Here is a 27,749-nt window from a genome sequence, read left to right as displayed (position 1 = left end):
TCAGCATCCTCCTTGACCCTGATCTGGGCTGACAACCTTATATCCTTTCCCAAGCAAAGACCAACTCCACCCACTACATTCCCTATCTCTATCCCTGCTGCATCTCATCTGTTGCTGAAACATTATCCACAATTTTGTAATCTCTTGACTGGGCTATTTCATTGCTCACTGGGCTGGCATCTCATCCTCCACACTCCCTTAACCTTACCCTTGGTACACGATGTAGAATGGCATTCTACTGTGTATAATATTTGATGCACTGGCTACTATGCTTGTCCTGTCTATGCCATTCATGTGGGTCAGGCATCATCCGTGGAAGGAAGTGAGCAAGGTTTACTTTTAACATTGATGATCTTTCATCAGAACTGAAGTTAGCAAGAACCCAGTTCTGATGAAAGGTCATCCAGCTGGATTATCCAACAGGCTTTATGATCCAGACATCAGAACTAGATGCAGCTCTGAAGTCAGCACCTCCTAACAGGATATTTAGTGACTACCACCATGCTCACCATCCTTACAGCCCTTGACCCAATAAGGGGCTCGGCAGCTTCAGAGTTATTGGCAGCTATGTTGGGAGTGGTGGGTACTGCTCTGGCAGTTCAGAATCTGCTTCGACGTCTTAATGTGGAAGCAGTGAATCACGAACAAAAGCACTGTCTGAATGAATAACTAGAAGTCAGCGCACTTTCTTCCAAAGAGAGGACAGTAGTGGCCCAAGCTTTGCAACTATGGGGAGGCTCTCTGACATGTCAAAAACATTGGGGAAAAGGGCCAGGAGTTGCAATTCCTGCCCCAGAACACAGAATTTCTTATTTTTGCAGGGGCAGGATTGAGAGTGAGTTGTAGTTTGCACATTTCACAAGGGAGTTAGCTATTGATATAGCTGCCTACAAGGAGGTCACATTTTCCACTTTCTGAGCTGTGCAGACCTGGAATGTGGATGTAAGACTAGGCAAGAGCAGGTCTGCTGGTGCATTTCTTTTGATTAAGCAAGGTATTGTTTTGGAGAGCTGAAGTATGCATGTAGAAATGTTACCAGGATATCTCAGGGGTCACTGGTGGGTGAGGGAATAGTATGCATCTGGTACCTTTTTGGGTAGTAGGTTAAGGACCTTTGGGGTTTTTTTGGGCAGTTTGGGATCCTTAACTGCAGAGAAGGTTGTGCATAAGAGGCGGATATGTCCCTTGAAATTGTCCGATTTGTCAAGACCTGACTAACTCTGTAAAAATGCCAATGTGTTGACCTGTCAGTAAGTGTCAAGAAGTATCAAAATGTGCATTTTTAAATGAGAGTGGTCTTTTGATTGGATAGTTTGCAATATAGAACTTTCCTTTGATGTAAGTAAAGCAATCCTGTTGGATTGTACAAAAGCATGTTTTGGACATTAAAAAAGTGCATAAACTCATTGGGAAGGTAAAATTGTCTCGAAACGAAAAAATGTGGAGTTGTAAATTACATAGAGCCTAGTTATGTAACACTGTTATAGACTTTATACTGCATGGCCAATTTCCCAAATTATAGTTTTTACAATGTGGTGGCGATAGACAGAGAGCTCCAACTCCTTGCTGAATTGAAATGTTTACTGGCAGAACAAATTGAGCATTTTAGGGGATGTTTAATCCATTGTACAGTACACAAGTTAAATTGTGTTTATGTAAGGGATTAGTTGAACCAATTTCAATGCAGTGGATTTTTATTTTATGAATGGGTGTGAACTTTCTTAACTGTGACATCATTAATAGAGAGGTAACTATTTTCAGTAATGTCTCCTTATTAATACAAATCAAAAATCGATGGAAAAGCTCAGCAGGTCTGGCAGCATCTGTGAAGCGAAAGCAGAGTTAAGGTTTCAAGTCCAGTTCTCAGGAAGGGTTCAGTTCTGAGGAAGGAACGTTTACTCTGATTTTTTCTTCACAAATGCTCCCACACCTGCTGAGCTTTTCCAGCAACTTCTGTTTTTGTTGCTGATTTACAGCATCCGCAGTTCTTTCAGCCTCCTTATTAACGTCCATGGTAGAAATTAGGGGAGTTGGCATAGACAAGGAATTGGAAGGGATGATGGATATGAGTTTTCATAGGGGCTATAAAGGGCCGCAAGGATGATTGGAGATATTTGGGGGACATGAGGGGTCATGTGAGGTGGTACCAGTGGACATAGATTAGCATACACTCTAGTGTGAGTAAGTGTAGGTCGTAATATTGGTGCATGTAAATGATGTACATTTTGTGTGAGGTGGAGAATGAAAAGTATGGGAGAGAAGGAGAGTATTGTGGAGATGGAGATGCTGATGGTATGAACGAAGTGCAAGAGAACAGTGTTGTTACTGAAATAATTCAATTGAGATTATTTCAGTTATTTCTACATTGCAGGCATGTTCGTAGTAGATACATTCCTGTCAGTAACCTCATCTGCAAGCCTTTCTTCCTGGGCATGGAGGCTGTACCCAGAGGCCTATTGTTCTGGTGAGGGGTGGGGGTAAGGAAGGGGGGATATGAGGGGTTAGATTTACCCCCACCGGCTTGGTTTTCATATCAGTCTATTAAGCGTCACAAGGTCCTAACACCATCTTTGCATTGAATATCCTGACATACATCTGAGGACATGAAGTGAGATGAACTAATGTTTACACTACAAGATGAGGTACTCCAATGCATTCTGAAGAAAATCCACACTGCAAAATTGTTCATGGTTCCTCTGTCAGCCAATTCGCCATCAAAAAGTGACAAGGTGTTGAAATTGACTGTAATTGATGGAACTTTTTTTGCTCACTTGTGGGACGTGGACATCGCTGGCTGGCCAGCAAATTATTGCCTGTCCCTAGTTGCCCTTGAGAAGGTGGTGGTGAGCTGCCTTCTTGAACTGCTGCAGTCAACCTGCTGTAGGTAGACCCACAGTGCCATGAGAGAGGGAATTCCAGGATCCTGACCCAGCAACAGTGAAGGAACAGTGATACATTTGCAAGTCAGGATGGTGAGTGACTTGGAGGGGAGCTTGAAGGTGGTGATTTTGCCATGTATCCGCTGCTCTTTTCCTTCTGGATGGAAGTGATCATGGGCTTGGAAGGTGCTGTCTCAGGATCTTTGGTGAATTTCTGCAGTGCACCTTACGGATAGTACACACTGCTACTACTGAGTGTCGGTAGTGGAGGGAGTGGATGCTTGTGGTCGTGGTACCAATCAAGAGGGCTGCTTTGTTCTGGATGGTGACAAGCTTCTTGAGTGTTGTTGGACCTGCAATTATTGTGCAAATGGGGAGTATTTTAACACATTCCTTACTTATTACTTATACATAATGGACAGTTTGGGGGGGTCGGGGTGAGTTACTCGCCACAGTATTCATAGCCCCTGACCTGCTCTTGTAGCCTCTGTGTTTGAGTGACAAGTCCATCTGAGTTTCTGGTATTCCTTAAATAAGTCAGAAGTGCATTAACAAGGACAGCTCACATCTCCAAGAATTAGTCGCTCTTCTGCTTCCTCCATGCTTCTGGGATAATGTGTAAGCGATGTTTCAAAAGTACATCATTCTCTTGAAAAAATACTTTGTGACCCCACTTGGTAGTTGTGAAAAGGATTTTTGATACAAGTTTTTATTTTATGAAAACCAAAAGAACTGTAGATGCTGGAAATCAGAAACAAAAACAGAAATTGCAGGAAAGGGTCAGCAAATCATAGAGTCACAGATTTGTACAGCACAGAAAAAGATCCTTCGGTCCAACTCGTCCATGCTGACCAAGTATCCGAAATTAATCAAGTCCCAGTGCCAGCATTTTGCCCATATTCCTCTTACCCTTCCTATTCATAGACCCATCCAGATATGGTTAAATGGTCTGGCAGCATCTGTGGAGAGAATTTAGAGTTAATGAGTTGGGTTCAGTGACCCTGCTTCAGAACTGATGGTAGCTCGGAAAAGGATAGCTTTTGTACAGAAGATGGGGTGAAGGGAGGGGGTAGGGAGTAAACAATAGGTGGAGATAGAGGTGAAAGAGAGAGAAGCACAGTTGGACAGACAAAGGAGTGGATAACAATCAGTCTAGGAGAATTCAAGATAACAAAGTGTGGAGCTGGATGAACACAGCAGGTCAAGCAGCATCTCAGGAGCACAAAAGCTGACGTTTCGAGCCTAGACCCTTCAACAGAGAGGGGGATGGGGAGAGGATTCTGAAATAAATAGGGAGAGAGGGGGAGGCAGACCGAAGATGGATAGAGGAGGAGATAGGTGGAGAGGACGGTATAGGTGGGGAGGCGGGAAGGGGATAGGTCAGTCTGGGGAGGACGGACAGGTCAAGGGGACGGGATGAGGTTGGTAGGTGGGAAATGGAGGTGCAGCTTGAGGTGGGAGGAGGGGATAGGTGAGAGGAAGAACAGGTTAGGGAGGTGGGGACGAACTGGGCTGGTTTGGGATGCAGTGGGGGAGGGGGGAGATTTTGAAGCTTGTGAAGTCCACATTGATACCATTGGGCTGCAGGGTTCCCAAGTGGAATATGAGTTGCTGTTCCCGTAATCTTCGGGTCACATCATTGTGGCACTGCAGGAGGCCCATGATGGACATGTCATCTAAAGAATGGGAGGGGGGTTTAAAATGGTTCGCGACTGGGAGGTGCAGTTGTTTGTTGCGAACCGAGCGGAGATAGAACATAGAACATAGAACATAGAACAGTACAGCACAGAACAGGCCCTTCAGCCCACAATGTTGTGCCGACCATTGATCCTCATGTATGCACCCTCAAATTTCTGTGACCATATACATGTCCAGCAGTCTCTTAAATGACCCCAATGACCTTGCTTCCACAACTGCTGCTGGCAACGCATTCCATGCTCTCACAACTCTCTGCGTAAAGAACATGCCTCTGACATCCCCTCTATACTTTCCACCAACCAGCTTAAAACTATGACCCCTCGTGCTAGCCATTTCTGCCCTGGGAAATAGTCTCTGGCTATCAACTCTATCTATGCCTCTCATTATCTTGTATACCTCAATTAGGTCCCCTCTCCTCCTCCTTTTCTCCAATGAAAAGAGACCGAGCTCAGTCAACCTCTCTTCATAAGATAAGCCCTCCAGTCCAGGCAGCATCCTGGTAAACCTCCTCTGAACCCTCTCCAAAGCATCCACATCTTTCCTATAATAGGGCGCCCAGAACTGGACGCAGTATTCCAAGTGCGGTCTAACCAAAGTTTTATAGAGCTGCAACAAGATCTCACGACTCTTAAACTCAATCCCCCTGTTAATGAAAGCCAAAACACCATATGCTTTCTTGTTCTGCAAAGCGGTCTGCAAGCCTCCGCTTGGTCTCCCCAATGTACAGGAAGCCACACCGGGTGCAGTGGATACAATGTACTACATTGGCAGATGTGCAGGTGAACATCTGCTTAATATGGAAAGTAATCTTGGGGCCAGGGATGGTGGTGAGGGAGAAGGTGTGGGGGCAAGTGTAGCACTTCCTGCAGTTGCAGGGGAAGGTGCCGGGTGTGGTGGGGTTAGAGGGGAGTGTGAAGCGGACAAGGGAGTCACAGACAGAGTGTTCTCTCCAAAGACAGACAAGGGTGGGGATGGAAAAATGTCTAGGAGAATTAATTGTCCATTATTAGCTACTCATTCTCCCTGGCTGATTGTTATCCACATCTTTGTCCAACTGTTCTTCTCCCTCTTTGGGCTTGAACCCCACCTATTGTTTAATCCTTTTCCCCACCCCTCACTCCATCCTCTGCATAAAAACCAAAATTTTCCTAGTTATCATCAGTTCTGATAAAGGGTCACAGAACCCGAAACGTTAACTCTGGTTTCTCCCTGCAGATGCTGCCAGATCTGCTGAGCCTTTCCAGCAATTTCTGTTTTTGTTTATTTATTTTATTTAAGAACTTGAATTTATTATTATTTATTAAACGTAAATTTATTTATTTTCAGCATTAATATGGAAGCTTAGATAGTTATTCAAAGTTGCACTTTCTTAAGAAAACTTTGAGAAAATGTAACTTTACTGGATTTTCATGTTGTGTTACTCATAGCTGCTCATGAGAATATTCAACACTTGGAATATAATAAAGAAAATTTCCCTGATCGAGAGCAAGACAGGTTTGGGCAATCTTTGAAAACTTGTGAATTAGAAAAATAAATTGTGCACATACTGGGTCCCAGAGGCTTTTTGTTAATTTATCATGAAGTGCTCATATAGATGAACCTCAACAATACCCTTGTACCATGACTTACACCAACACTTCCTTCATAAGCAGGCTTAACATTTTCTTTCAGGTAAGATGCATTAATATCTGAGATAAAACGAATGTTGGCTGCAATGCACAATAGGTCAGTCAATAACTGCAGTGAAGAAAGACCTGTCAGTGTGCTGGAAAAATAGATGCTGACTGGCCTTCATTTTCTTCATAGTCTAATACACAAATGTGACCGCATATCAAAATAATTTATTGACTCTGGAAGAATTTGGCAAGTCTGAAGTAGTGATAAAATGTAATAAAAATGTAATTTTTATTTTCATTCTTTGCTATTGCAGATTTATTGGAATTACAGTTTATTCAGGCAGCCATTAGGTATTAATTACAACTCCTAAATTAACTTATTTAGAAAACATATACGTAAGCAAATGATCAACTAATGCCTACTGTATTGTCTAAGATAACAAAGTGTGGGGCTGGATGAACACAGCAGGCCAAACAGCATCTTAGGAGCACAAAAGCTAACATTTCGGGCCTAGACCCTTCATCAGAAAAAAGACTGTATTGTCTACTTAATTTTGCCACTGTGTTAATAATTCATATGATGCAATGATGGTCCGTGGTATTAATTTAACAGTTTGCACTTTCCCTGTGTTACTGTTAAAAGAAATTACATACTTTTGAGCATCTAACTTTAACTCTTCTTTTTCTTTAAGGATTAACTGCTGACTGTGTATACCTGGCAGTGGAGGAATTAGTGATAACGGGAACTGCAGATGCTGGAGAATCCAAGATAACAAAGTGTGGAGCTGGATGAACACAGCAGGCCCAGCAGCATCTCAGGAGCACAAAAGCTGACGTTTCGGGCCTAGACCCTTCATCAGAGAGGGGGATGGGGAGAGAGAACTGGAATAAATAGGGAGAGAGGGGGAGGCGGACCGAAGATGGAGAGAAAACAAGATAGGTAGAGAGGAGAGTATAGGTGAGGAGATAGGGAGGGGATAGATCAGTCCAGGGCTTCTTTTTCCTGAAAGCAACTGCAAATTCTTTACTCTCGACTTGTCCCTATCCAAGAATAAAGCTCGAATGATCTGCCCAGAGAATGTTGCAAGTTTTAAGTTCTTGTAAGCTTCCAAGTACAGAAGATTTCCTCTGAATTGTGTCGTGAATGTTTCTTCAATGCTCAGGCTCAACTCAAAAGATCTAAGTGCCTTGCTCGATGATACGCATACACATCTGAATGTTTGGGCTTAATAATCCACAGGAGCCCTTTAAAAATATAAAGAATTATTGGCAATTCATAACCAATTTTAAGTAAACTACAAGATTAACTGGAACACAGAATTAATTTCATGGTAGATGAGCTTTTCTCTTAAAAAATTAATGTGGGTGTCACTGATAAAGAAAACAATCTATTGTCCATCCCTAGCTGCCCTTGAGAAGCCAGAAATAATAATGGAATGGCTTTTTAGACCTTTCAGAGGTAAATATGGGTCAACCATGTTGTTACTGGTCTGGAGTCACATATAAGCTTGAGCAGAGAAGGATGGTAAACATTGATAAACTAGATGGGTTTAGTTAAAAGAACGGCCAGTGAAGAAATCTGACCAAGTTCAAACAGTAGACTGCCCAGAAGGTTACAAATAAGGCATTCATAAGAGATTATGGGAACCTGTCATAAATGTTTTTTTGAATCGCTAAATTTCAGATATAGGCCATTTGGCTCTTTGAGTTTGCACCGATCCTCCAAAGAACATCCCAGCTGCACCTACCTTAAGCCCAAAACCTGCATTTGCAATGGCTAATCTACCTAGCCTGCATATCTCTGGATGCAGTGGGACAATTTACTATTGCTAGTCCACCTAACCTTCACATCATTGGATTATGGGAAGAAACTAAATCACCCAGAGGAAATGCATACAGACATCAGGAGAACATGTAAATTTTACACAGACAGTCACCCACATTCCAAGAATGGATAAAACAATTCTCAATGATAATGGGAACTGCAGATGCTGGAGAATCCAAGACAATAAAGTGTGAAGCTGGATGAACACAGCAGGCCAAGCAGCATCTCAGGAGCACAACAGCTGACGTTTCGGGCCTAGACCCTTCATCAGCAATTCTCAAAGTTTGTTGTTGCACAAAAGATACATTAAAATTTTGCAGTAAAATCACCACAACATGCTACTAGAAGGAGCAGTTGCAAAGAAATACAGTCATCTGATAATAGTTCTTATACAGTCATTGGATGAATGACCACATGGCAGTCAAAGAGTAATGAACCTGATCAATAATATCATGCACTGGTCAGCCATTACTTAATGATATAGATTGTACTGTTTAGGGGATGATAATCAATTAAAGCAAATCATCTACTCAAATGTTAACATAGAACAGTTCACAAATACCTGTGACCCCACTCAGATCAGTCATTATTCTTTGGCAGAGGAATTTAATTTCATGGTATGAATCTGCATTACACTGTTCATGGAGCTGACATTACGTTCTGATAATAGTCTATTCAGTACCATTCACCCTAATTATTGCTGAAACAACGTGCCCAGTTTGAAAGGATCAGGATTCAAACATTAATGTAATGTGCAACGCAATGAATCTGAAAGGAAAACTGAAGATGTATTCTTGGATGAAGTCATATATCTGATCAATTATATTCTTCAAGCCTGGTGCCCTGCTTGTACTGCATTTTTGTACCTTTTCATTTTTTCATTCTCTTTTGTTATATATAACTTACACCTGAGTGTTACCAGGAGATTTACTTTCAGCGAAAATGCTACCTAGAGTTTTGATGAACTTGGCTTGCTGACCCAAGAGCAAGAAGGTTAAAAGAAGACATGACAGGGACGTTTCAACCATGAGGGGTATTGATGGTATAAACAGGGAGAAGCTGTCTCCAGTGACAGTGGGATCAGTAGGCAAGGCACACAGACTGAGAATAATTGCCATAACAACTGGAGGCATTGTGCTGAAACCCTTTTATGAAAGAGTAGTTTTCAATAATTCAAATTCACCACCTGAAAGGATGTCCCAAAGGCAATTGGATAAATACCGCTTCCTAACAACACCACGAGTGTAGCTCTAACACATAGACTGCAGTTTTTCACAAAGGTGGCTCACCACTTTCACCATCTCAGGCAGGATCTCTAAACTTACGGTTGGGCACCAGAAGCACTTTAAAGTAGACCAAGTTTGAAAGCCCAGGTGCTTACTAGAGAATAAACCCACAATACCCCACAATTTTCAACAAACAAAATAAACTTTTCCACACAAAGTTAGGAAAGTAAAACAATGCACAGTGTAAATTTATAGCTTATGGTCTTTTAGATGTTAATCAGGGTAAAATATGAAATAAAAGACAAACTATGGCTAAAAGCCAGCACAGAGCACACCAAAGAGTACGTCCATTTTCTTGGATTTCTCAGCAATCCACTGATCCTAGTAATAACATGAGTCACCAAATATTATTAATACTTCACCTCTTTTTCAACGAATCCTAATTCTTCACTTTTGAAGATCTAGCTTCTGAATTTCCTCAAAAGCTGTTCCAACTTGGACTGCATCAACAATATTCATCTCCTGGTGGTTCAATCTCTTCTAATACCCTATTCCTTGGGGTTTACAAAAATTGCACACCTAATTGCAGGAATTTAGTTAACTTATTATTGGCCTGTTCTGGCTTTTTCACAGATACCAATCTTCATTAAGATGGCACAGTCCCTGCATTTTTTCAAATGTTAGTTTTGGAGTTACATTAAGCAAATACTACTCATGGTTCCCCGAGTTCCAATTTCCATTCGCACCACATGGCTCCTGGGAATGTAATGAGACCTCAGATGCACAGAATTCTCAGTAGCACTTTGTCTTTGATGACTTGCTTCTATGGCTCCTCTTCTTCCTCACTAAGTAAAGCTGCCTGATCTTTGAGTTTGCACATTCTCCCCATGTCTTCACAGGCGTTCGCCAGGTGCTCTAGTTTTCTCCCCCAGTCCAAAGATATGCAGGTTAGGCAGATTGGCAATGCTAAATTGCCCCATAGTGTCCAGGGATGTGCAGGCCGGGTGAATTAGCCATGTGAAATGCAGGATTATGGGGATTGGGTGCAGGGGTGAGACTGGGTGGGATGTTTTCCAGAGTGTCGGTGCAGACTTAATGGACTGAATGGCCTCTATCTGCACTGTCGGGATTCTATAATTCATTGCACTGATTTTTGGAGAGCGAGCAAAGGCAGAATGGACTGAATAGATCTTGTAGTGCAGTACCATTCTATACTTCTGTAATTGTTGTCTATTATTACCTTAACTCTGTTCCTGGTCAGCGCAGCAATGCACTCACTGCCACAGCTTGAAATCGCTTTAAAGATTACCGAGCTATTAACAATAAGAGCTGTGATTAAATTACATGAGTCAGCAGAAATAATATGCAGTTCATAAGGACTGACTCAACGTTTGAGGAAAATAACAGAAATTGCTAAAACCTCTCTGCCAGACCAACAAGGAACTGAGCATGGTCTGGATAACTGGAGGAGAGGGCAATCACAATCAAACTGCTACCTGCTCCAATGTTCTTGCTTTAATTCTGAACTCTGTACTTCTCACCATCAATTCCAATCCTGACTGTTTTAGGAATGCAAAGCTTACCTGAAACCCTCACAGTGTAGGTAATTGGAGGATGAATAACTTACAACTGCAGATGCCATGCTCTGTTTTAAATATTCAGTTGCACCTTTTGTCAGAATTGATTGAAGACCAGACCTGAAAAATTAATTTTGTTTCTCGTTCTACATAGAAACTGCCTAATCTGCTGAACGTGGATTCCAAGAAATGTTCTGTTTTTGTTTCAGATTTCTAGCATCTGCAATATTTTGCTCTATGAGCAGCTTGAATTGTTGCTTAATCAGGCCTCAAACTGATTACATCTGGCAGGTCTGACTCTTCCCTGGTAGCTGAACCTCCACTCCTAGTTAAAATATCACTCACTGTGTTAAACGTGTCAATATTTCAAAGGATAAAATGTTATTTCAACAACTTTTCAATCCATAGTTTTGTTATTCTTATAACACTAACTGATTAATCTGCAAATGGTTTATATCCAATGGCATAAATTGTCAAGACAAGATTTACAACATGCTATCCAGCAAGTAGCGGTGCTCTTTACATTCTGAAGTGATTCGACAGTATTGTTTTAAGGAGATAGAAAGATGCTCACCCGACTACTTGGTAACGTAAGCTTTAAAAGACTCCGTAGTTCCTGTTAATACAATACAATCAAGAATTGATCTCACTTGAGGAACTTCAGCTACAAGGAATTTGTCTCTGATTTCTCTGAACAGTAGCTCTAACTCAGCCTGAACTCCTTGTTTCTGCTGTCTGCAAAGACCAGAACTCCAGCTCACGCCTCCCCAACAACTGAACAACTGGGAGGTGAACAATTACTTCTCACCAAGAATGCAACCCAATGGCATCACAAAGCTGCACCACAATGGTTGATAGCTGGTGCTCTCTAATCTGGTCTCCAGCTGCACTTAGCAGACAGCTCCCCAGGTTCACTGAGAAACCATTGCTCCTGAATGTCCCTGAACCCATGTTCGTCATCAGAATGGAGCCATCAACTGCTTCTAGGCTTTTCTACTGATTCATCTTCCTGATCAACAAAGGCAGTTTTTGGTCACTTAAAAAAAAACAAGAGGACAGAACTGTTCTTTTTTTAAAGAAAAGTTAAATGAGAAAATATAAATGTGAAATTCAATCTCATTATGATCATGAGGTGGCTCCACGATGAAGCCATTAATTAATCCTGTCCCATTAGATTTCTGATCAGCAATGGAATATTGGGTTATGGAATTGGGGTGGGTTAAAGGCAATGAAGTGATTGATCAGCCACAATTGCACTGCATGGTTGGGGAGATTGTATGGGCTGAATGATCTACTCATTTGTGTATGTCTCTCTATGGCTCTCTGATGAAGGGTCTAGGCCCGAAACGTCAGCTTTTGTGCTCCTGAGATGCTGCTGGGCCTGCTGTGTTCATCCAGCTCCACACTTTGTTATCTTGGATTCTCCAGCATCTGCAGTTCCCATGATTACTGTGTATGTCTCTATTGCTAGATCGAGAACTCCTTCTTTCTGGTTGGCTCTCGGATGTGCTGATTTAAAATCTGTCGCAAAAAAAAAGTGAACTCAACTTTTCAATCTGATTTGCCTAATCTATATGTAGATTATAATCTCCCACGGCAATTGCTGCATATTTTTTTCACTTGCTTCAATTGTTCCTTGTGTATACTCCATCCTACAGAATGGTTACAAATCACTTCTATGAATGACTTCTTACCTTTATTATGTCTTGTCTCTACCTGAGTTTTTTTATTCATCAAAGGACGTGGGCTAGGCTAGCATTTATTTGTCCAACCCTCATGGCCCAGAGGGCAGTTAAGAGTCAACCGCGTTGTTGTGAGTCTGGTGGCACATGCAGGTAATGATGGCTGTTCTTCCCTAAAAGGGAATGATTAGTGAACCAGATAGGTTTTTCCTGACAAGTAACAATGATATTGTGGTCATCATTGGACTCTTAATTCCAGATTTTTTATTGAATTCAAATACTACCATCTGCTGTGGTGGGATTCAAACCCAGGCCCCCAGAAGATTTCGTGGGATTCTTGATGAATAGTCTAATGATAATATCAGTAGGCCATCACTTCCCCAGTTCTGTGGCTTCATCTTTAACACTAAGATTATCTCTCTCCATTGTACTTATGTTATCCTTAGTTAAGAAAGATACAGCTCCAGCTTTTCCTAGCTTTCTTTCCTTTTGAAATGTCACGTATTCCTGAATATTCAGGTCCCAGCCTTCGTCATATTGCAAGCATATCTCTTGTACCCTAAATTCTTAATTTTAAGATAAATAACCTCACACTTCTACATATTATGCTCTGTTTACCACCCAGCTGCATACCCATGAAATCTGTTCATATCTCCTTGCAGCCTTTTTGAATCCTAACAGCTTACATAGCCACCTAGTTTAGTGCATTCAGCAAAGTTGGATACATTACCCTCGTTCTTATTATATCAGTTATTAGAATGACAACTAATATACTTATCACACCTTTATATTATGAAATGTCCAAAGCGCTTCACAGAACATTATGAAAGAAAGTATGAAGTCATGGCACACACAGAGACATTTGATTAAATGACAAAAAGGTTAGTCAAACAGCCAGGTTTTGAAGAGTTAACAAAGTGTAGAGCTGGATGAACACCGCAGGCCAAGCAGCATCTCAGGAGCATAAAAGCTGACATTTCGGGCTTGGACCCTTCACCAGAAGAGTGAAGAGTGCCTTAATTGGACATACACAACAGGCCTGAATTAGAGGAGGGCAGATATTCTGGAATTTGGGGCTAGACGTGATCACAGTGATAACAAGTGGCAATAAATAAAGTTCGGTCCATCAACCCATTTACTCCATCTATATCCATTGATTTGTTCCTTGCCGCTATCATTTTTTTCCGCTTTGCAGTCTATTTTTTTTAACCAGTTCTGATGAGGTCAAAATATCACAACCTGTTCTTTCTTCTCGGATGGCAGAGTGGGGCCCTCAAATGTCCCAATCCTACATACTTCAAACTGAAAGAACTGCGGATGCTTTAAATCAGGAGCCAAAGCAAAGTTGCTGGAAAAGTTCAGCAGGTCTGGTAGCATCTGTGAAGGAAAAAACAGAGTTAGTGATTCAGGTCCAGTGATCCTTCCTCAGAACTCTTTATATGTTCTGCATTTGGGTGACATGCAGGAATATAAAGTCAAGGATAAAATCAGACTGGCCATAAATTAAATAAGATAGTACTGGATTATGGCAATTTATACACTTTTCACTGTATTTTCATAAATACAAGTGACAAACCTCTTTGTACGTTCTGTATCAACCCAATGAGGTGAGTTTCTGTAAGATAGTGGATCACAATAGAAATGTGTTCTTCCTTCAGCTCTTTGATTTATAGAGTAAAATGCAGCTGATTTAGACACATCACCTGTCACACCAGATTTCTATAACAGCAATATGGTTAGGATTATTGAGTAAGAGATGTCAAAGGTTACTTGCTGTATACATCACTGTTTTAGCTAATAACTCGGTAAACGGGTCCGTTCAGTGTTTGATGGCTCCCACTGATGATCTCGGTAAAAGTGTCAAAAAATCATACTGATATTTACTGTTCATATGCGCTGTCACTCACTTTACCATTTGCCATTAGTCTCAGCAATGAAGCTGAAAGCGCTGTCTTATTGATATTTACATATGGACTCCATCCCATTGTTCAATTCTTAATGAGTATACATCAACATAAATAATATGTCAATAAGTCAACAAAAACAGCCAGATTCAGAACGCTGATGATAAATTTTGGATTTCAGGATTTCTAACCATCTTTGTTTTAAGTGGCAAGTATGTACCTGCTGTGGGATGGCCGTATGGTGGGGAGAGATAGTGGAGAACGTTGGTATCTTGGGATACCATGTGAAAACGGCTCTACTGAGCAAAATGCAACCATTCCCTTCTTCAAAAAGCTAGTGAATGGAGAATCTTAAAATATTTTTAAGGCAGAAGTAGATAGATCCTTAATTCGCAGGGGGCTGAAAGAGTATTTGGGGTATATGCAGGAATATAGAATTAAGGATAAAATCAGACCAGCCATGAACTAATTAAGATAGCATGGGACTATGGCAATTTGTACACTTTTCACTGTATTTTCCGAATCACAAGTGACAATAACTTACTGTTCTATTCTATTCTTATTGAACGGTGGAGCTGACTCTGAAGGCTGAGTGGCCTATTCCTGTTCCTTGTTCATAGATTTGCATTGAATTATATGTTCACAGAATATCTGAGTAATTGATGTGGATTAAGTTTCAAACAGGACATCAGAATCATTGCAGTATAGACAATGAACATGGATACAATATTCTGGTCATTTTTCACATTTATTGCCGGTGGCACAGATCCGTTCATTGAACTATGCAGGGGGTCAGCTGATGCATCCACTCTTGGATGGGGAGAAACCAGCTAGATGGACTGAAAAGATGCCATGGATCAGGCTGGCTAAAGAGATGAAACAGCAATCTGCAGAGATAAAGGGCTCTATCCTGGGCTGGAGTCCAGGAGTTCAGTTTATTTTGTAAGTTAATTATTTTCCTTCAGCACGTGAAGCAAACCATCGTTGAATGAGATAAGTGCTTCATTATTACAAATTGTCCTCTAAAATTACAAGATTTAAAGTAAAATAATTGAAGAATTAATACCTTCCAATGCCTCATCAAATGTTTTATTGAATTGTCTTTGCAAAGATTGATGATGTACATGCTGATGAAAGGTGCAAATATCTGGCTAAAATCACATAGAGCTTCATTTATACTATTGTGAAGGAAGAACTGGGGCAGTGTTAGTAGATATCTATAAAATAAAATGCTTAGGCATTTTTACAGGAGTGATTATGCCATTGAGATGTTGTCTATACAGAATATGTGTATACAATAGTCTAAGCTTATGACAGCCAACTAGCAATTTAGAAGTCACCCTGCTGTATCAAGTTGGATTCAATAAAGCATTAAAGCTGCTGGATTGTTGAAAAAGAAGCAAAAATAATCAACAGGTCTTTTGGGAATGGGAATTTACCAGCCCTAGTCTGGCCTACATATAGCCTCATTAAATACAGTTATCTTCACTTTCACTCCTGTTGTAATTGACATTATTATGGCGTTGTAAACATAGTTGATTTTAGTCATTTCAAAACCACTACTTAATGGTCAAGGTTTGGAACTACAGCAGCCAGAGGTAGGCAGAGCAAATAGACTAATTGACAGTGTGTGCGGTGCCCCACAAGGTATCAATGTTGAACCTCAACAACTAACCATATTTATAAATGACATAGAATAGTCATCGAATCCCCACAATGTGGAAGTAGGCCATTCAGCCCAACAAGCCCACACTGGCCCTCCTTGAATGATAGTGAGAAAGGGGAGATCTTGTGGTGCACTAGGGAGCATTATTGCTTCAGCCAGACGCTCAGAGCTTGGGTCCATGGTTGCCAATGTTCTGTTAGGACATGATCCAGCTCTTTGATGAGGTGACACAGGCAGTAGACAAAGATAGTTGTTGAAAATTTGTTGAAAGTTATATATTTGTACCTTCAGAAAGCATTTGACATGGTGCCACATGGCAGATTAGTTAGCAAATTGAAATTTTTGGGATTGATGGGTCCTTGACAACATGGATTAAAAATTAGCAGATGGATAGGGAAGAAAAGTAGGTTTGGATGGGTTGAAAGTGGTGTTCCCCAGGGATAGGTGTTGGGACCCTTGCTTTTTGTGACTGATACAAATATTTTGGCAATAGATGTAAGAGCAAAATTTCCAAATTTGCAGATGATACTCAGCCAGGGAGAATAGTAAATTGTGAGGATGATGCTAAGTGGCTTCTAAGGAACATTGACAAATTGGCCAAATGGCAGGGACCTGACTGATGATTTTCAATGCAGAGAAATGTGAGATAATGCATTTTGATAGAAGGAACATGGAGTGAAAATATAGGCTCAATATTTACAACTTGGAGTGGAGTGGCCAGGCAAGTAGTTAAGGAAGGCTTATAGGATCCTTGGATTTATAAATAAGGACACATAATATAAAAGCAAGGAAGTGACACTACACCTCGACAAATCTTTGGTCAGACCACATTTGGAGTATTGTATTCAGTTCTGGGCACCTTATTAAGGAAGGATGTTAAAGACCCGGAGAAGAGATTAAGGAGATTTATTAGTATGATACCAGGAATTTGTGATTTTAGACACAAGGAAAGATTTAGAGAGATTGAGCTTATTCTTCTTGGAGCATAAAAGATTAGGAGGTGACCTTCTTGAGGTGTTCAAAATTATGAACAATTTTGACAGGGTAAAGAAGGATGTTCAGTTTTCAGTAGTTGTTACGTCAGTAACTAGGGGTCACAGTTTCAAGATTGTCAGCAAGAGAACTAGGAATTAGATGCAGAGGAACCTCTTTACTCAGAGGGTTGTTAGGATTTGAAATGTGCTCACTTAAGGACTGGTGGAGGTCCATCACATAGGCGGTTTCAAAAGAGAGCTGGATATTTTTGTACGTGATGAATTTAGAGGGCTACAGAGATAAGGCTGGAGAGAGGGATGAGCCAGTACAGAGACAATGGGTCAAATGGTTTTCTTCACTGTAAAATTCTATGGTATCTTGAGACAGAGAGAGAGAGAGATGCGATGGAAAGCTACATGCCTGGTTTGATAATATGATAGGAGGATGTGGAAATGAAAATATAAACAAATAAGGAAATGCTGATATGTTAACTAAATAAGGAAACACTGGCAAATGGAGTATCAGTGTAAGCAACCATGTAGTCATCCAATTTAGAGCCAAGAAGGTAAGAACAAGGGACCTTCTAAATGGCAAAATGCTAGAAACAGCGAGATCCGAAGATGGTTGGGATCCAGATACTCAAATGTCGGAAACGTCACAAATAAGTACAGAACATGATGAAATTAATTGAATTTATATCAAAAGAACTAGAATACACTGAACAAAAAATAATACTTCTGCTGTACATTATCCTAGTTAGATAACACGTGTAGTATCATGAAGAATTCCGGAACTGTCCTTGAACATCTTCGGAACAATATATTGATCTTGTAGGGGGTGCTTCATAGATTTACTAGAATGATACCTAGACTCTAAGGCTTAAATTATTAGAAGAGATTACATGATTAAGCATTATCTCTGTCCTTCTCTACCCAGGAGCTGCCTCCCTGCTGAGTATTTCCAACATTCTCTGTTTTCATTACGTACATAAAGGCTGCATTGCCTGGAATTTAGATAATTAACCATTGTTTTGAGAAAGGTTTTCAAAAATATTGAATGGGAACAGGTCAGGTAGATTGAATAAAACAAAGGACTACAGGTGCTGGAGATCTGAAACAGACAAAGGAAAACATTGCTGGAGAAACTCAGCAGGCCTGGCAACATCTGTGATGAGAAAACAGTGAACATTTCAAGTCCAGTGACACATCTTCAGCTAAACATGACAGCCAGATCTTTCAGGGAAGAAGTTAGGAATTTTTTTTTCATACGCAAGAATAGTAGAACCTTGCAAATCTTTTCTACAGACAGAAACTGACATGAGACCTATTGTTAATTCTGAAACTGAAATTGGTAGAATTTGTTTGCCAAAGGTACTTAAGGTATGGATGCTGATTGGTTAGGAGAATGGCCCAGAATCTGGCAGATGGAGTTTAATGTGGATAAGTGTGAGATTCTTCATTTTGGCCAGAAAAACAAAAGGGCACATTATTATTTAAATGGGAAGCAGATTCAAAATATGTCAGTGCAGCGGGATCTGGGTGTCCTTGTGTATGAATCATAGAAAGTGAGTATGCAGGTGCAGCTTATAATAAGAAAGGCAAATGGAATCCTAGTATTTATTGCAAAAGGGTTGGATGATAAAAGTAATGAACTGTTATTACAATTATGCAGGCATTAGTGAGACCACAACTGGAGTATAATGCCCAGTTTTGGTCTCCTCACTTGAAGAATGAAGTGCTTTTTTTTCATTTCATTCATTGGCAGGATGAGGGTGTTGCCGGCCAGGCTAGCATTTATTGTCCATCCCATTTGCAGGCCATATCAGGTAAGGATGGCAGCTTTCTTCCCTAAAGGACATTGGTGAATCAGTTTGTTTTTCCCATCAATCAACAATGGTCATTACTGAACTCTTAATTCCAGACTTTTTTTTTAATTATTGAATTCAAATTCCACTACTGTAGTGGGATTTGAACTCGGGTTCCCAGAACATTACCTGGTTCTCTAGATTAACAGTTCAGCCAAGATAGCACCAGGCCATTGTCTTCCCTTGCCCCCTTTTGCACTGGAGGCAGTTCAGGGGAGGTTCATCAGATTGATTTAGGGGTTGAAAGGGTATGAGGAACGATTGAATACTCTGGGGTTCAGAAGAATAAGGGGAGAGCTGATTGAGGTAAAGAAAATGCAAAAGGGGATTGCTAAGGTGGATGTTCACCCCATGGGACAGTTTTGAACAAGAAGGCATAGATTTAGAGTGAGAGGAGGTAGATTCAAAATTGAGATGAGGAGAAACTACTTCTCTCAGAGGGTTGTGAATCTCTGGAACTCTCTGTCTCAGAGCGCAGTGGGGACAGAATCAAATCAATGGATTCATGAAAGAAATAGATACGTTTCTGATGCAGAGTGGGATAAAGGGCTATGGGGAACAGGCAGGAAAGTGGAGCTAACACCAAAATAAGATCTGTCATCATCACAGTATTTCACAGAGTGGGCTTCAAAGGCTGTATTTCTTACCCCTGCTCCCAGCACCTATATATTGAGAAACTTGGGGTGTACAGAGTTAGGTTGCTGATCAGTCGTTGGGCGACCTCATTGCAGATATTTTTTGATCAACCTGTCTCAGTGATATTCTAACACATCTTTGAAGTAGGGACTTGAACCTGGGACACCCGAGTCAGAGGTAAGCACATTACCGCTGTACCACAAGAGCTCGAATTACATCACTGCATAACTTAAGGAGCTAAATTATCTATTCCAATTGCTATGATGTCAATCTGTGTGCAATGCTGCTTTACAGACAGTAGCGTGCCACTTTATAGCTCAGAGGTCCAGTTAATGCCCTCTCTTAAACTCAAAAGTATCAGGCAACAGAAAGCACTTCCCATCATAATTTAAAGTGATCGCTACTTACAGGAGATTAGCTATTTGTTTATTTCTTCTGACTGTGACCACAATGCCATATTTGTTTGTAAATATCCACAGGGAGTGATGTTGCAGGTGCTGTGGAACTTTTTGCTGACGGCGAGGTTCCTGCATTAACCAGTTTATTTCCCCCAGGATTAGGTGCCTTTGGAAGACAGCATAATTTGGAGAGTGAGTGGACACCACATATAGGAGGACAAGCTGCTATAGAAGTGAAGAGAAGTGGGGGGAAGGACTTCCAACAGAAACCATGCTCCCCTGGGGTGCTGTGGGAGCATTCTGCCTCATGATTCTCAGCAAGCAGTCTGTCACCTGCTGCAGCTACAGTTGCAACCTCACAGCACAGCAAGGGCCATATTCACACTGATAGTACAGACAAAGTTTTACACACCTGATTTCAGACTGGAGCTAGAGATATTTGAAACAACTTGCAGTTTGTTATTCAGTATTAGAAAAAGGAGGCTGTTTATCAAGGAGAACAAATACCATTTCAGCTTCTCTTTCAGAACAATGCAGGCAGAGTGAGCGCTCAGTTATGTGAGTATTGCACAGACTGCCCCATGGTACAACCCTTAAAATAACAAACTCTGATGGATTAACCAGCATCCCAGTGAGGCATGGTAACTAAAGCAACAAAATGCTTAATGTAACACTATAGAGTGAAAATTTATCAAATCAACACAACATTGTCATGGGTAATGATGCATCCCAGCCCCTATCATGCCTATCAGTCTCTAAATGTGTCCATCATGTCAGTGGAAACTGCATGCTGCCTCTCAATAGACATCTTAGAGTGAACGTAATGATGGAAGAGGTGTAGGCAGACAAGCACTCCACAGCATGCTGCTTGGACCTATTAGTAGCTGCTTAGTCTAAGCCTAATAGTGGGCCCCAAGGCAACCCTTCAAACTGCCCATCCGTCTCTGCACTGGGTATCTATTTATTAGAAGTGTGAACTAATGGCCCATGGTGCATACCGACTGTGACTGTACACTCTCCAACACCTCCTCCTACCACCCCCTTGATCATGACCCCACCAGCGAGCACCAAACCATCATCTCCAACACCATCCATGACCTCATCACTTCAGGGGACCTCCCACCCACAGCCTCCAACCTCATTGTTCCCCAACCCCGCACGGCTCGTTTTTATCTCCTTCCCAAAATCCACAAACCTGCCTGCCCTGATCGACCCATTGTCTCAGCCTGTTCCTGCCCCATCGAAATCATCTCCACCTATCTGGACTCCATTTTCTCCCCTTTGGTCCAGGAACTCCCTACCTACGTCCGCGACAATACCCACGCCCTCCACCTCCTCCAGAACTTCCAATTCCCTAGCCCCCAACACCTCCATTTCACCATAGATGTCCAGTCCCTATACACCGGTATTCCTCACGCAGATGGCCTCAAGGCCCTCCACTTCTTCCTGTCCTGCAGGCCTGACCAATCCCCCACCACTGATACCCTCATCCGCCGAGCCGAACTCGTCTTCACCCTCAACAACTTCTCTTTCGATTCCTCCCACTTCCTACAGACAAAGGGGGTGGCCATGGGTACCCGCATGGGCCCAAGCTCTGCTTGCCTCTTTGTAGGTTACGTGGAACAGTCCCTCTTCCGCACCTACACAGGCCCCAAACCCCACCTCTTCCTGCGTTACATGGATGACTGTATCGGCGCCGCCTCTTGCTCCCCAGAGGAGCTCGAACAGTTCATCCACTTCACCAACACCTTCCACCCCAACCTCAAGTTCACCTGGGCCATCTCCAACACATCCATCACCTTCCTGAATCTCTCAGTCTCCATCTCAGGTAACCAGCTAGAAACTGATGTCCATTTCAAGCCCACTGACTCCCACAGCTACCTCAGATACACCTGCTCCCACCCACCCTCATGCAAAAATTCCATCCCCTATTCCCAATTCCTCCGCCTCCACTGCATCTGCTCCCAGGATGAGGCATTCCACTCCCGCACATCCCAGATGTCCACGTTCTTCCAGAATCACAACTTTCCCCCCACAGTGGTCGAGAATGTCCTTGACCGCTTCTCCCACATTTCCCACAACACATCCCTCACACCCCGCCCACGCCACAACCGCCCCCAGAGGATACCCCTCGTTCTCACATAACACGCCACCAACCTCCGGATACAACGCATCATCCTCCGACACTTCTGCCATCTACAATCCGACCCCACCACCCAAGCCATTTTCCCATCCCCACCCTTGTCTGCCTTCCGGAGAGACCACTCTCTCCACGACTCCCTTGTTCACTCCACCCTGCCCTCCAACCCGACCACACCCAGCACCTTCCCCTGCAACCGCAGGAAGTGCTACACTTGCCCCCACACCTCCTCCCTCACCCCTATCCCAGGCCCCAAGATGACCTTCCATATCAAGCAGATGTTCACCTGCACATCTGCCAATGTGGTATATTGTATCCATTGTACCGAATGTAGCTCCCTCTACATTGGGGAAACCAAGTGGAGGCTTGGGGACCGCTTTGCAGAATGCCTCTGCTCGGTTCACGACAAACAACTGCAGCTCCCATTCGCGAACCATTTTAACTCCCCCTCCCCTATATCAGGCGACATATCCATCATGGGCCTCCTGCAGTGCCACAATGATGCCACCTGAAGGTTGCAGGAACAGCAACTCATATTCTACTTGGGAACCCTGCAGCCCAATGGTATCAACGTGGACTTCACAAGCTTCAAAATCTCCCCTTCCCCCACTGCATCCCAAACCCAGCCCAGTTCTTCCCCTCCCCCCACTGCATCCCAAAACCAGCCCAGCTCGACCCCTCCACCCACTGCATCCCAAAACCAGCCCAGCCTGTCTCCGCTTCCCTAATCTGTTCTTCCTCTCACCCATCCCTTCCTCCCACCTCAAGCCGCACCTCCATTTCCTACCTACCACCTCATCCCGCCTCCTTGACCTGTCCGTCTTCCCTGGACTGACCTACCCCCTCCCTACCTCCTCACCTATACTCTCCTCTCTACCTATCTTCTTTTCTCTCCATCTTCGGTCCGCCTCCCCCTCTCTCCCTATTTATTCCAGTTCCCTCTCCCCATCCCCCTCTCTGATCAAGGGTCTAGGCCCGAAATGTCAGCTTTTGTGCTCCTAAGATGCTGCTGTGTTCATCCAGCTCCACACTTTGTTATCTGTGACTGTACACACTTTCCTTTACTTTCATGGCATGTCAACTCTAACCTATAGTGGAAGACAAAGGGTTCTTCAATGTCCATTTGATGTCTAACCATACGTATGTCGAACCCTGGTGTTATAGCAGTAATTTTGCTGCTTTCATTCTGTGGCAATTTTCTGTGCTAACTCAGTTTGAGACACCACAGCAAACCAACTGAATGGGAATGAGTAATAAGGGTAAACATTGTTCATGTCTCGGGTATACAACCCTTGCATACGTGTGTACTGCGCATACAATGAAGGAAATGCTGCCATGCAAAAAGTGATACAGCAGGGCACGAGTGTACTGAAACAGTGATCCTGTTGCACGGACCACTGTGGAGGAGCCTTGCAATCCTTAACAGCGTGTGAGTTGAGATTTGTGGTAAATCTGTTGTAAATTGGAAATTTTGCTAACGTGAAGGGACAGCCTTTGCTTACCAGTTATATGGCAACTACCTGAGGAAAGGAACATGATGTGACGAGGGAGAAACAGCACCATGAAAAGATGGAATAAGAAGAGACAGAGTGGTAACTTAGAATGCTTATTTTGCTTGGTCATCTGTGAAGAACTCCTCTGAGCATGATATTGGCAATTTCCTGTTCACCAGCAATCCCACACTTTACCTCCTCTCCATCACTGACTGTCACAATGCTCAACCACAATACAAAAGTAAAAGCCACCTCAAAATATACATTTTGTGCAAAATTTATAAATGATGATGTGGTGTAAGAATGCTGGGAGGATTAATGCTGTCTTCCTCAAAGAAGTCATCACACTTATGCTCCATGGAGTCTCTGCCTCCCTCCTGGCCAGTCAGTCAGCTTTGCTGTCAATCTCTCAGAGAAAAGATTGCTGGTCTGCTGTGACACCCTGCAATCCCCATTGCACACTGTAATTCACAGCCATGAGGAAGGAGCATGAGTTTAAAAAGCGAAGCAGCCACAGTGTCTACAGCACATTCTGATGCTGGGTGACTGCTGTTTGCACTGTCATGGAATCCATTTATTTAACTAACAGATGCATTGAGGTTTGGTTCACAGTTGTGTGAATGGAGTTAGCCAACCCTTCTGAGTCAGAAAGAATGAGCTCAGAGGTCTGCACAGAGCCCTGTGCTGGACTCCTTCATGTTCATTGATATTGATCACAGGCTTTCTGGCAGCTGCAATAATTGGCTGTTGAATTTTTCAATAATGAGTTATCCACATCCCAGTTTCATGTTATGAGGGATAACATAAGCTTTGATGCATCAGAGTAAAAAAAAGAACTTGCCGGAGACAAAATGTATTCGGCCATAATTTATTGCATATCCCTTGTCACTCTTCATAAAGAGGTGATGAACTGTATTCGTCAGCCTCCGTGGGTATACAGTTGAATAGTTGGCAAGCTGTAAGGCCCAAGTGGGTAGTTTACGGCAGCAGCAAGTGTGTGAGCAGGAGCAATTACGTGTTAGGTATGAGTCGTGAACGGAAAGTATTGTTGGTAAGTGAGCGCACTCAGTACGATTTCAGGATAGTGGCAGAGCTGGTAGGATATGGCATTTGAAAAGTCACTCGCTGACCACAATCCCTCACTTGACATCATTTGAACTTCTTGTGTCTCTGCACCAGGATAAGTCTCCTCCTCTCATTGGCCACATCTGCTTCCACTCCCTAGTTTGAGTGTTTGACTGGTGGGATGGAGGGGTGCTGGTGGGCACCTGACAGGTACAAGGCATCTCCATCATTTTGTAGCTTTCTACATCAACAGCATTAGAAATTCCAGGGGCCCACATTCCATTTTGCCACTTCCCTTTATGCCCAGTTCAGATGACTTTGCACTTTCCTGATCAACCTGTTCAGAGATGTAGAGCTGATGGGATTTGAACCGAGGTCTCCAGGTGCAGAGCGACGGCTCGGATTTTTTTGTTCGAATGACGAGCCACCATATTGTGCAGTACCACAGGAGAACTCAACTGTCAAGTTTCAGAACAGATACAGTGACATAGTGGGTCAGCAGTTAGCACCGCCACCTCAAAATGCAAGGGTTTGGGTTCAATTCCAGCCTCGGCTGTCTGTCTGTGTGGAGTTGGTACATTCTACCTGTGGCTGTGCGAGGCTGCTCTGGTTTCCCTCCACCGTCCAAAAATGTGCAGGTTAGGTGGACTTGCCATGTTAAATTGCCCTGTAGTGTGCAGGCTGGGTGGGGTGCTCTTTGGTGGGTCAGTGCAGACTTGATGGGCTGAAAGTCCTTTTTTCCCTGTAGGGATTCTATGTCATCTGATCAACCTGTTCAGGTATGTTAATATACTTCTGAGGACCCAAAGCATTAACTGTTTTTTTCCTGCACAGATTGCCAGACATGCTGGGCTGGTCCAGCAACTTCTGCTTTTGTTCCTCTGAATCTGGTGTATCTTGAACTCAGGTCTCCTGGCTTAGGGGTTAGGGACAATACCAGTGCGCCACAAGAGTTCCCAGCCCAGCTCAGATTCACTTGGAGCTCAACCTGCCCCAGTCCCAAAGCCCTAAAGGCAGGCCAGCTCTGACTGCTCGCCAGGAATGGATGCAGCCAATGAACAGCCACGGTTAAGGGTGGTCGTCCACTGCAGTCACCAAAGTGAACAGGCAGAATGAGGCTCGAAATCTGCTATGTAAAAAAAGGCGGGGAAAAGCAGAATGCACCGGAAAACTCAGAAGCTCTGGCAGCATCTGCGGAGAGAGCAACAGAGTCAATATTTCCAGTCCAGCGTCACTCTCGTCCGGATCTTGGCAGGCAGCCCGTATTACATTGAACAGGCGCCTGGTCCAGTCATGCAGCACCCATCCATTCTGGGAAGTATCCAGCCTTACCCATTTCGTGAGGCACGGACGTGTTCCCTCCTGCCAAGTTACTCCTTCCAGCATTTCCATTTGATGCCATTTTGCAGATGATGGGAAAAACTCGCCTATAAACTGTCCAGTCACGGTTTTTCTCCACCTGCTCTCCCAACACCGGCCCAATTTGAATTGATACCAACCACCCTTTACAGTGGGAAGTTAACTTAATCACACTGACTGAACGCTGGAAATGTGACACGTTGGAAGCAATCGTTTTCAGCCTCTGTTTTACACAGATTCGCCCAGTTTTAAGTTTAATGAATTCCTCCGGTGACCCTGAACATCCTTCGGCCCTGATCTGAAGACGCTGCTGTGCAGACACACTGTCTTGCAGTTGCTGCATCACTGGGCGTGTGAAACTCAACGGAAAACGGCAACCCTTTGATTTTTTATTTGGCGGAGGTTGCTTGGGGCCGGTTCACTTTATTCAACGATCTAACCAAGCAGCATCTTTCAAACTTTTCAAAGACGTTTAAATTGAGGCCTCTTTATTGCGCTCAATCGACGCAAGAACTGCCGTTAATTCCAATACACATGGGCACTGCTGGTGAGTTACCTGGTCTATGTGGGTACAGGGACAGCTGAGCATTGCTTGCAGAGTCTACCTGGGCCAATATTTGTGTTGATACACCTGGACACTGCTGCTAGAGCCTACCTGCTCAATATGTCTACAGGTACATCTGGGTATTGCAGGTAGAGTTTACCTGGTCCATGTATGTGCAGGTACTGCCTCGTATGGTTGGCGGAATTTATCTGGGCAATGTCTGGACAGACACACCTGGGGAGTGCTGGTAGAACCTATAACAACATTAAATGAAGACATGCGGATGCTGGAAATCTGAAAAATAAAGACTAATTGCTGGAGAAACTTGGCGAGTGTTTCAGCATATGTGGAGAGAAAGCAATGTTAACATTTTCAGTCCTGTGACTCTTCATTAGAACCTACCCAGCCAACTCGTGCACAGCCATACTGGGCACTGCTGGTAGAACCAGACTGGTCAATATGTGTACAAATACACCTGGGCACTGCTTGTAGAACCTACCTGGGCAATAAATGCAGACACACTTGGACACCACCCATCTGGGGTATCATCTGCATGCTAAGCACCGTTTCCAAGGACATGCAACTGCTTGAAACTCCATTGTCCTGTGGTTGCAGGTAGAGTTGGGGGTAGGATGACAGCTGCATTATCTCTTCAGCAATACTCCACCCCAACCAATCCTCTTTACAGTGAGTTCCGAGGCAGGATTGCAGGTGAAGTTTCTGTTTTTATTCCACTGGCTGTCCATGCTCACCCTCAGGTCGGAGATGCACTCCATGTAACCAGCCCTTCCTCAAATTAAGCGCCCCCTCCCCTATAAGTAAACCATGCCCTCTTCACACCTGATTCCCCAAACCCTGTCCAGAATAAGCCTCAGAACCTGGCGGCTGATGGGATTACTGCTGTCATTGACTTTTCAACTTTTTCCACCACAAGTTCATAGAAACTTTCTGGCACGAATAGGCTATTCAGTTCTTCAAATCCAATCTGCCATTTAATATAATTATGGCGGACCCTCTGACTCAATGCCCCGATGCACCAGCACCCTCATTTCCCTTCCTGATTCAGGAGCTCCTGCTCATACCCCCACACCTTGCCTTCCCCCTGGACCCCCCTCCCTATTCCCCGTCCACCCTTCCCCCATCTTCCTCCCACACCCCTCCAAAGTTCACCTGGCGACCAAGTTGCTGATGAAAGCTGCTGA

The sequence above is a fragment of the Stegostoma tigrinum genome, chromosome 2 (genome assembly GCF_030684315.1).
Source record: "Stegostoma tigrinum isolate sSteTig4 chromosome 2, sSteTig4.hap1, whole genome shotgun sequence".
Classification (NCBI taxonomy): domain Eukaryota; kingdom Metazoa; phylum Chordata; class Chondrichthyes; order Orectolobiformes; family Stegostomatidae; genus Stegostoma; species Stegostoma tigrinum.
Note: the sequence above shows the minus strand (reverse complement) of the source record.